Raw genomic sequence first — 10727 nt, forward strand, 5'->3', positions numbered from 1 at the left:
AAGTGAAGGAGACCCAGAGGGTGCATAGCAATATGTTAAATGCTTTGCTCAGACAACATGATGAGTCTTTGCCAGAGGTTCCTGAGGGAATTGTCTTCCCTATAACAACAACTGAAGACTTGGAAGCAATGAATGAAAAGTTGCATGACTCAAGATTAATGTCCAATGTTGTAAGTTCATATTGCTTGCTGATCTTATTTTTGTGTGGTCATCCAGGTCATCCATTAAGACATCATTTCAATTCATATACACCCAAAGCATGCATGCACAAAGCTGCCTCTCAGACAGTGTGCGTCTATTAAAATTAGTTATTTTTAGAGACTCATGTCAAATTGCCCATCTTAGCGAGTATTCGCGTAAACGGTCATTATATATATATTAAGTGAACATAAACAGTGAAGAAACAATGAATTTTTTTGCAATGCAACAATAAACAGCAATAAACAATGCAATGTTTATTCACAGATATGTATAGGTAGATGCCCTATTAGCAGCTGTTTGTATGGGCCAGAATATGCAAGCCGTCCACCAGATTAGAATGATTAGAGCAAGTCTGTGAAGACTTGAAAGATGCAACCATAGTTATACACATAATGCAATGATTTTGCTAACTCATCACAATACAAGATGATGAATCCTTTATCAAACAACATTAAAACGTTACTATAGTTTAAAAAGCTGTAATATTGAGTTACAGTAAAAACAAACCAACATTCTTACATAAAGTTTATCCAATTTTTCGGGAAATTAAAATGTTGGTATTTTTTTGGTGGTATCTCATTGATTGACAAAACCACACATTGATTATTCTGAGATGGCAGATGCGTTGACATGTCTGGAGCGGTCAAATGTGGCGTCTACCTACATATCTAAGAGTGTGTCAGTATATCATATCCATGCGTGAGGTCTTAAAGAGCCAGGAGCCTAAATAAATCTGCTACTGTCAGTGTCATTAATGTTAATCAAACAACGTAAGAGAGTAGTGTTGTCAAAGTTGTTATTGAAATTTTTAAAATATTACGATACCAGCAATTTCCTGCAAACATTTTGTGCACATTTGAGCAGATTAAAGCATTTCTGATTGGCCATTGTTTTCATGTGCTCAACAGATATGTCTGTGATTGGGTACAATGATCACTGATTCATGCTCTTCACTGAGCGCTTACACAGACACATGGGAGCATTTGAAGCCACATCTATCAGCAGATCTGTCAGCGGATCCCTAATATATCTGCTCATAGACAGATCCTCTGCGATGCGGCTTTCAAAATCTCCTGTGTATATCTGTGTAAGTGCTCCGTGAGGAGGGTGAAGTGATGATTGTTGTAGTTAATCAGACATATCTGTTAAATGCGTGAACTCAAGTGCTGGAAATGCTGGTATCGCCACATTTTGGGTATTGGAAATGCGCTATATAAATAAAAATAATAATAATTATTAAAATTATTACTATTATTTTAAAAAAGAAAGAGAAAATCTAAAATGAACTTCATGTTCTGAGATCACTGCAGGTGAACTGATTTATGCATGTCATCTACAAATAATTTTGTTTGTGTTTGTACTTCGATTGCAAAGGTAGCAGATATTGGTGGTTCTTCACTGGATGGTGCTACGAGGAGGATGATGAGATTCCTGATTTCAAATGAATTGGCGATCCAGTACAATCTCTTTGGCCGTCATGGCAAGAAAAGATTTCGAGATCTGTGCCTCTTTGACGTCATATGTGGTAAATGTGTTTTAATGTTCAACTACTCATGCAGATTTATGTTTAAAGCACTTTTCTTAATACACACTAACGGATACTACAATTCTCAATATAATATTGAACCATTCGTTAAAACATCCATGTATCAATAACAATCATAATGCCAGGTTTACATTACTCAGTTTGCAGTGTGTATGCGGTGCATTAATGGATTAAAGAGATCGTTTCTGCACCGAGCCCATTTTTGCGGCGATGTGAGCGGGGGAAAAAAAAAATAATAATACCTGCAGTGTTTGTGGTAAATATAAACATGGATTGACATGAAAATGTATTCATTACATTATAAATGCATATAATTAAAGCCTCCTGTGTTTCATAGTCAACATAGACAATGGCTTTTTTGCTAGGTTTAAAGGAACAGAGCAATTTTAGATAAGGCAATAATAGATGGCACTCGTGGAGGTAGGAAAACAAAGATCTTTTTGAACAGCAGGATTGCTTGAAACAAAATTAAATGCAAAAGAAAAGGCAGTAGAGCTGACTGTTTCTGTCAATGCTAAGTTTTAATTTAGAATGTTTGAAAATTTAAAGATACTAAAGAGGATGTTTTGTTTTATACATTTTTGCAATATTACTTGAAACTGTCTTTACTAACTGATAAAAGACTATTTATTAGGTGCACTGAAAGGAATAATATTAATATACATCATCTGTGCACGAGGTAGGGCCTTAAAAACATCACCCAATCATTTACGCGATCATCGCGTAAACGATTGGCCCTCTGGCTTGTCAATCACTGCCGTGACGTTCCTTGTGAGAGACGAGCGCGGCTGCGCGCTCCAGTAACTTTCCACACTCCACATGCACCGCATGCAATGTTTTTGTCAGGAGACAGGAGTAACAACTGCAGATTATGAGTTACCTGCGGTGAGTCCGACATAATGAATCCACTAACACGACACAGCGAATGCCGGTGGTAAACACTCGTGTTCCAATAGTGTTTTGGGAGGCGTTCCCTCGAAGGAGGGGGGCTGTTCTTACGCATGCGCTCATTTCAAAAACTCAGTAACAGTCTTTGGTTTCTCAGTCGACGAAAAAATCCTCTTTATCACCTTTAAGTAGTTTAAATGTTTTGCTGCTTGTTTGAGCAACTTAATATATCAATCTAGAAGTAAATGCAAAAGTAAAAATCATTGAATAATGTGTTTCTTTTTTCATTTTACACATCTATGAAAGATTGTATTGCTGTAATGTACAAATAATTTTTAAAAAAATCACAAAGCTGAAAAAGCATTTTCAGTAATGTTTGGATTTGAATTTAAAATAATGGATAAATGTAGTGTCTGTAGTAAACAGCCATGGATCAGTTGCAGACTCCTGTGCGAAAGCACAAGGAGAGTCTGTGCTGCTTCTGCACAACTTACATACTGCACATTAGGGCTGGGCGATATGGCTGAAAACTGTATCGCGATATCAGTGTTTCATATCGGTCGATATCGATAATTATTGATATTTTTTATGACCCATTTAAAATAAGGACCAGGAGAAAAATATATTACATTTAAACAATTTTATTTTAAACTTAACCTTCCTCTGATCATAATCCTCTCAGTTATTAAGACAGAAATGTCAACAACCATGGAAAACTCAAATAATTAAAATGTAAACATATGTCTAAAATAGGGTGACCACCCATCCCGCATTTTGCGGGACAGTGCCGAAATTAGGAGCTTTGTCCCGCAAGACTTAAGTAGTGTCCCGCATTTCATTTATGTCTGTAACTTTTTTTTCATCCCTGAAATTACAATACCACATTGAGAAATATAATAAAAACTGTGAGCATTAAAAAATAAATTTGTGCAGCTGTCATATTCTAGCTGTGAAAATAACCAACCAGCGCAATCATAGAGAGAGGTTTTCCGCTGATGACAACTGAGTGGACTGCGCAAAGAGCAGGCCTCATCAAAGTCGGTAAACACAACTACACCAGCAAGGATTTCATCTTCCATACTGGATAAGAACCTCAAGTGCTGCTCAAAGCTGCCCAAATCGATGATTTAAAGCATGTAATCATCCATCCTGATGTTAAATATTTCCAACGAACGGTGGCGATCAAGCGCCACGCACGGAAATGGTCGAGCACCTACAGAAAAAACGAGATATTCTCCATTTGTTTTAACCAATACAAAATTGCGAAATTCAGACACAACTTTCTTCTCAAGTTAATATTTAATTTAATGCAGGTTCTATGGCGTTATTATATTAAAAAATGTTGAGAGCGCATCAAATGCATGAGCAATCTCTCCACTCACAGGCGGATTCTCTTGCACAAAACTGGACGCGCGCGCGCTCTCGCTCAGATATCACATCTGCGCGCTCAAACTTTTGTCCTCCTGCATGTGCAGCCGTGAATCTAGAATTGTCTTCTCTCCAGGATTTAATGTTGCCATAAGCGCAACATTATAGTGTGGGCACCCACCGGCAGAAACATTAATCGGCGCATATACCAAGTTTGCCAACAAATGTAAATCAGTATTTACATAGCGTAATAGTTTGTAAATTTATCTGTCTAGCGTGTCACTCCTTACGTTGCTAGGTTTCCAGAGAGCGAGTGCTTTTGTTAATGCAACCAAACTTGCTTCGCAACCTCTGTTTTCTTCCGACGAAGAATAAAAAATATCGAACGTTTTATCGAACATATTTTTTATTGATATCGATCACGTGTCTATCGCGATATATATCGTTATCGTTTTATCGCCCAGCCCTACTGCACATAGACTGCATACACACTGCAAAACAGTATGTGTGAACCTGGTGTAACACTGCCTCACATACAGCTCATGAAATCAGGCTTGTGCTGTCTGTAAGCTATTGTGCAACAATTTCACGAATGTCAAAACAAAAATGCAGTGCATGATCAAACATTTAGGTGAGATAAATATGTATTAGGGCTGTGTATCACCAACAATGTCACGATACGATACGCATCACGATACTAAAGCCACGATACGATACGTATCATGATATGGTTCAATTTAGAATTTAAATTTCTTTTGAGCAGAGTTTAGTAACAGTAATATGCGTTTATTGAATAACCAGTGTTATAACATGTCGTGATAACTGAAAAAACTATTGTTTTTGTCATTAAAAAAAACAATGATTCAAATTAAATATAAAAAAATTGTCACAAAAAAGCTTAGAATGGCTCTTCCTTTTGCTTTTAAAGTCACTCTCTCAGTAACTGAATTGACAATTATAGTGACACTGAAGCATATCAACAAAGCTCAATGACTAATTTCACTTGCAACAGTAAGTTGACTGTAAGAAAACTAAGTTAGTTAATTATATCGGCTATAATATTATAATAATGTCTATACTGTTTTTTTTTTTCCATCTGTAAAAATTATTTTTTTGGATATCAACTCAAAATATGTTCTAGAACAACATACGTTTTTATTAACGTGGTCTACAAAAATATGGGCTACATGAGTTTACAATACACACTTAACAATAAGGTTCATTTATTAAACATCAGATAATGTATTAACATGAACTAACCATGAGCAATAGCCTACATTTGTTACTGTATTAGCTCATCTTTGTTAATGTTAGTTAATAAAAGATACAGTTGTTGATTGTTTGTTCATGTTGGTTTACAGTGCATTAACTAATGTTAACAAGATTTAAATGATGCGATGTGACCGCAAAGGGCACTTTCACTTTCACTTTCACGATCAAAGTGCACGCCACTGATAAGCATTGTAAATGCAGTATTACAGTATACACATACCAATTAAATGCGCAGTTATCCTCTCGTGCGTCCTCCCCACTGGACGAGGCCAATATCACTTTCGTTTCGCTTTCAGATATCTCTATTATATATGCCATCACTGCTTTTACCTTTCTAGATGTAATTACCGAAATCAAAACAGTCCATAAACTATATCCTCATGAAAACTTCAGTCAAGCCAGCTCGCGCGTCAACCTGAGAGATCAGCCTCCAAATTTCTCGGTTTCTGAATGGACGGTTTGGCTTGATTGACAGACGCTAACGTTCGGGCATGATTTATATACCATCGACCTGTCCTAAAACGTTAGCACGCTTTGATCGATGATTTGGAGATCGCGTGTTTCTCCGTTCGAGAGCGCATTTCCTGTTCACATCCGCGACAAAACAGTTGATTATTTACGAATGAAAGCTCACAGAAACGTGAACGTCTGCTTGCGTTGCTTGCTAGCGTCAATTGACGTCACGTGATTGGCTAGATTTACACTGCGTTCCATATTATTATGCAAGTGACATATCAGTAAGATTTCAGTACAATAAACATTCAGATTTTAGTTTTTCTAAGAAAATGTTTGTTTGTTTATTTATCCATGTCTTTTTAGATAACTGGAATCAATCTCAGACAAAATAATTGGCCAGATCTATGAAAACCATACTTAGAGGTTGTTCCACATTATTAAGCAAGTCACAGTTCTCATGCAATATGGGGAGGAAGAAAGATCTTTCTGAAGATGAAAAGCATGGAATGATGCAATGTTGTGCAAAAGGCATGAAAACAACTAATATTGTGTGAACCTGAATGGAGATTATCGAATTATCATAAGATTTGTGAGTGACTTAGATCACAGCAGAACTCGGTCAGATAAAGGCTTATTAATGAAAGTTCCTATCAAAAAAATGTATTGTATTAAAAGGGCAGCTATAAAAAAGCCAGTGTTGAGCAGCAAACAGGTATTTGAAGCTGCTGGTGTCTCTGGAGTCTCAAGAAGCTCTCCATGCAGACTGGCAGTTGTGCGTAAAGATGCATTTCAGCCACTCCAAACCAAACCTCACAAAGAGAAACATCTACAGTCGGTGTAAAAATACATTTTCAAACAGTTTTATTGCTGTGGTGTTTTTTTGCAGCATGGGATAGTGCATAATGCATTGTACAATAGTGCATTGCATTTCAGAAGGCACTATCCTCCTTTTTAGACGATAGCTGAAAATGGCCAGTTATGAACTCCACATATCTTGCAAAAGTCATTTTGACACCCTCAAAGACCCTAAAGGGACCTTCCATCTCACTTCCCAGTATTCCAGCCCAAATCATCACCCGCCAGCTCTTTGCTGATGTCACAGTCTTGTTGGAACGTGGTGGCCATTCACCAACCATCCAGAAATTCATCCATTTAGACCATCCACTGTAGTACGGCATTAGTCAGTGAATAAAACTATTTAAAAATGAGTCTTCATGTATTTCTAAACCCACTGTAAATGTTTCTCTTTGTGAGGTTTGGTTTGGAGTGGCTAAAATGCATCTTTACGCAAAACTGCCAGCCAGCATGGAGAGCTTCTTGAGACTCCAGAGACACCAGCAGCTTCAAATACCTGTTTGCTGCTCAACACTGGCTTTTTTATAGCTGCCATTTTAATATAATTAATTTTTTTGACAGGAACTTTCCTTAATGAGCCTTTATCTGACCGAGTTCTGCTGTGCTCTAAATCACTCACAAATCTTATGATAATTCGATAATCTCCATTCAGTTTCACACAATATTAGTTGTTTTCATGCCTTTTACACAACATTGCACCATTTCATGCTTTTCATCTTCAGAAAGATCTTTCTTCCTCCCCATATTGCATGAGAACTGTGACTTGCTTAATAATGTGGAACAACCTCTAAGCAGGGTTTCCATAGATCTGACAAATTATTTTGTCTGAGATTGATTCCAGTTATCTAAAAAGACATGGATAAATGAACAAACAAACATTTTCTTAGAAAAACTAAAATCTGAATGTTTATTGTACTGAAATCTTACTGATATGTCACTTGCATAATAATTTGGAACGCAGTGTAAAAGCAAGACAGACTCGATACAGCAGCTGCTGTATCGATACGCGCATCGTCAGGAGTTCATGACGATGTATCGTTGTATCGATATTCTGAGCACAGCCCTAATATGTATATTTTAAAATGTCTAAAAAATAAAATGCCTTCTCCACCCCTCAAATTAAAAAATCCCCTCTCACAAGTCACCTAAGGGTAATTTATTTTAGGCCCTGAATACATGTCTAAAAATCTTGATTGAATCATCAAACTTATATCTTGCTAAAGCTTGTAATGTTACAGAGCCGTAAAGCATCAAGTTTGTTACTACTTGGCTTAGTTATTGTCTTATCTACAGCAGTAAATATTAACAAATATGGGTAACACTATTTTACAGTGTTTGTTACATTTTACATATTGTTGAAATATATTGCACATTAATTTAGTTCATTTAGTTAATTCATCATATACTTAGCCTCCTGTCAGTACAAACCTAAAAAAAAATGAGAGTGAGTAAATTACAATTTTCATTTTGGGGAGAACTAACATTTTAATCCTGTAGTAAGTAAAATGTTGTTAATTAACATTACTAAGTAGTTATATGTACACCTACACTGTGACAAGGACATTATAAAATAAAATGTAAGTAGCTGGACATTTCAGATGATTGTGTGTAAACTTTTGTTTTTATAGGTGGACTGAAGAAGAATGCAATGACCAAGACTGTGAACCAGAAAGACATAGAAAAGGCACTCTCAAAATGGTTCACCGGGGTGGAAAGAGAGCAATCAGGTCACAGCAGTCTTCAGGACTGTGATCAGTTTTGTGTGTGTCCATCCATACAAATTGTTGAGACCAAGTATTTTAATACTGTATTGTAAGTTAAACCGTTTTTGTGTTTTATGTTGTCGTTGAGGTTTTAAGTGTTTAAAAGGGATTGTTCACCCAAAATATAAAAATCTTTTCTCTCTCTTCTATTGATTTAAACCAGTGGTGTCAAACTCTGATCCTGGAGGGCCATAGCCCTGCAGAACTTGGCTCCAACCCTAATTAAAAGTACCTGGTCCAGCTAATCAAACCCTTCAGGATTATTTGAAAACTAGATGTAATGTGTGTTGCAAAAGGTTTGGAACTAAAATATGCAGGGCTATGGCCCTCCAGGGGTTTGACACCCCTGCTTTAAACCCATAAGACTTTCATTCATCTCTGAAACACAAGTGATGTTATTAATGAAATTAAGACATTTCTGTCTCTCCATATAAAGTCTATTCATGAATTTTCAGAAAAAGCTCTCTTTTTTTAAATATTATTACTGTTTGGAAGCATCAGATGTTTTGGTGAACAGACCAGGTTTTTGTTCCCAGTGTTTTCATTTCTTGACTGTTTTTTTTTTTTTTTTATTAGTAATATTTTGAAATGTTACATAAGTTTGGTTATGTAAAACCAGCTGTTGGCATAGTATCACCCTGTTTTAAAATAAACTGGTAATGTTGGTGTTTAACACTTTACAAAAACGTTTAACTTTTATTGAAAATGTCTGAATTATAATAAAGTACTTGATATACTGAACTTTTAAAGGTCTGATTAATTTTTTTGTAAATTGCACCTTGCATTTTTTGTGATTTTTTTTTTGTTTTTTTTTGTTTTTTTTTTGTAGATGAATGACCAGTGGAATAGTCAAGTAGATGTATGATTATGAATGTTGCCCAGTTGGGCCCCACTTAGGTTCTATATGACAATTATATGGGCTAATTCATACAGGGCCCACATGGAACCCGCGGACAAACCCATCTAGGCCCCATGTTTACAGCCATATGGGGCTCACATTGGCCCCACAGTTGTTTTGTTGGCTGGGTCATATGTGGGACCAATATGGGTCTTATATGTGTTGCCCAGTTGGGCCCCACATTAGCCCCAGTCAGGCCCCAACTTAATTTTGTTGGATGGGTCTTAAGTGGGACCAATATGGGTCTTGTATGCATTGCCCATTTGGGCCCCACATTAACCCCAGTCAGGCCCCATATGGGATTCATATGGGCAAATTCAGATGGGGCCCACATGGAACCCATGGACAAACCCATATAGGCCCCATATTTACAGCCCATATGGGGCCCACATGGGCCCCATGATAGAATGTTGGCTGGGATGTTTAGATGCACAATAGTCATACATGACACAAAAGAAACAAGATGAATAAATCTTGTTTGTTTTGGTCTCTTAGCAACTTCTGATACATTTTAAACTTTTAAAACAAGCTATGGACATTTTTTTGCCTTACTACACAAGTCTTCACATATCTGAAATCATGTAAATGATTCTTGATCTACCTTTTTTCTTAATTAGTTTCTTAAATAAATAAAAAATTGTAAGATTAACTGTATGTAATTATACGTACTTTTTAAATTATTACTATTTAATACAAGTGTATGCTAAGGTTTTAAATATATAAACTAATATAGCTTCAAAACATAAAAGCAAGTAGCCTAGTAAATAATATAGTTTCTGAATGTTTTCTCTTCAAGAGCAGTGATTTTTCTCTTTCTCTTCACTATTGTTTGATTATTATACTGATAACATCATAAGCCAAGTTCCCATCCAGTTTGATGTTTTGTTATAGACAAAGCAAATGAGCGCCACATTTTTTTTTTTTTTGCAATTTTTGCTGTTTCAGGGCTGTTTCCATCCAGTTAGACTTTTACTGATAAAATGGTGTGGGTGATGATATCATCCAGAAAAAAACGCATTAGTTTTGCTATATCGCTAAAAAAATCTGCCCTTGAGCTGTTTCAGTAGGCTACAACATTTTACGTATATCACAAATTCTTATCTTAACTTCTCCAGTGTTTGAATTTTCAAAGCACGCGCCCATTAAAACACGTCAGTCACGCAGCATTTGATCCGTTGGACCTGATCCGTTTATTTTGCGGAGGACAAGATATGTTCAGATACAGATTCAGATAAATTGTGATTACAAACTGCCTGTAGTAAACCAAGTGCTTTAGTAACTTTTAAGTGTCACAGAATTAACAAAATATTTTTCTAATTTACTAAGTGAAAACTTACCTGAAAACCACAAATGATCGACGGAGTCGCCATTTCTCTCGTCGGTTGCAGAGATGAACGGTCACGCGCAATCAGATAAGCGCGGCATCGGCCTGCAGTCGTATGTGTGCTATCTGGGATTAATATATATAATGATATCAATA

This window comes from Megalobrama amblycephala, linkage group LG14, assembly GCF_018812025.1.
Source record: "Megalobrama amblycephala isolate DHTTF-2021 linkage group LG14, ASM1881202v1, whole genome shotgun sequence".
NCBI lineage: Eukaryota > Metazoa > Chordata > Actinopteri > Cypriniformes > Xenocyprididae > Megalobrama > Megalobrama amblycephala.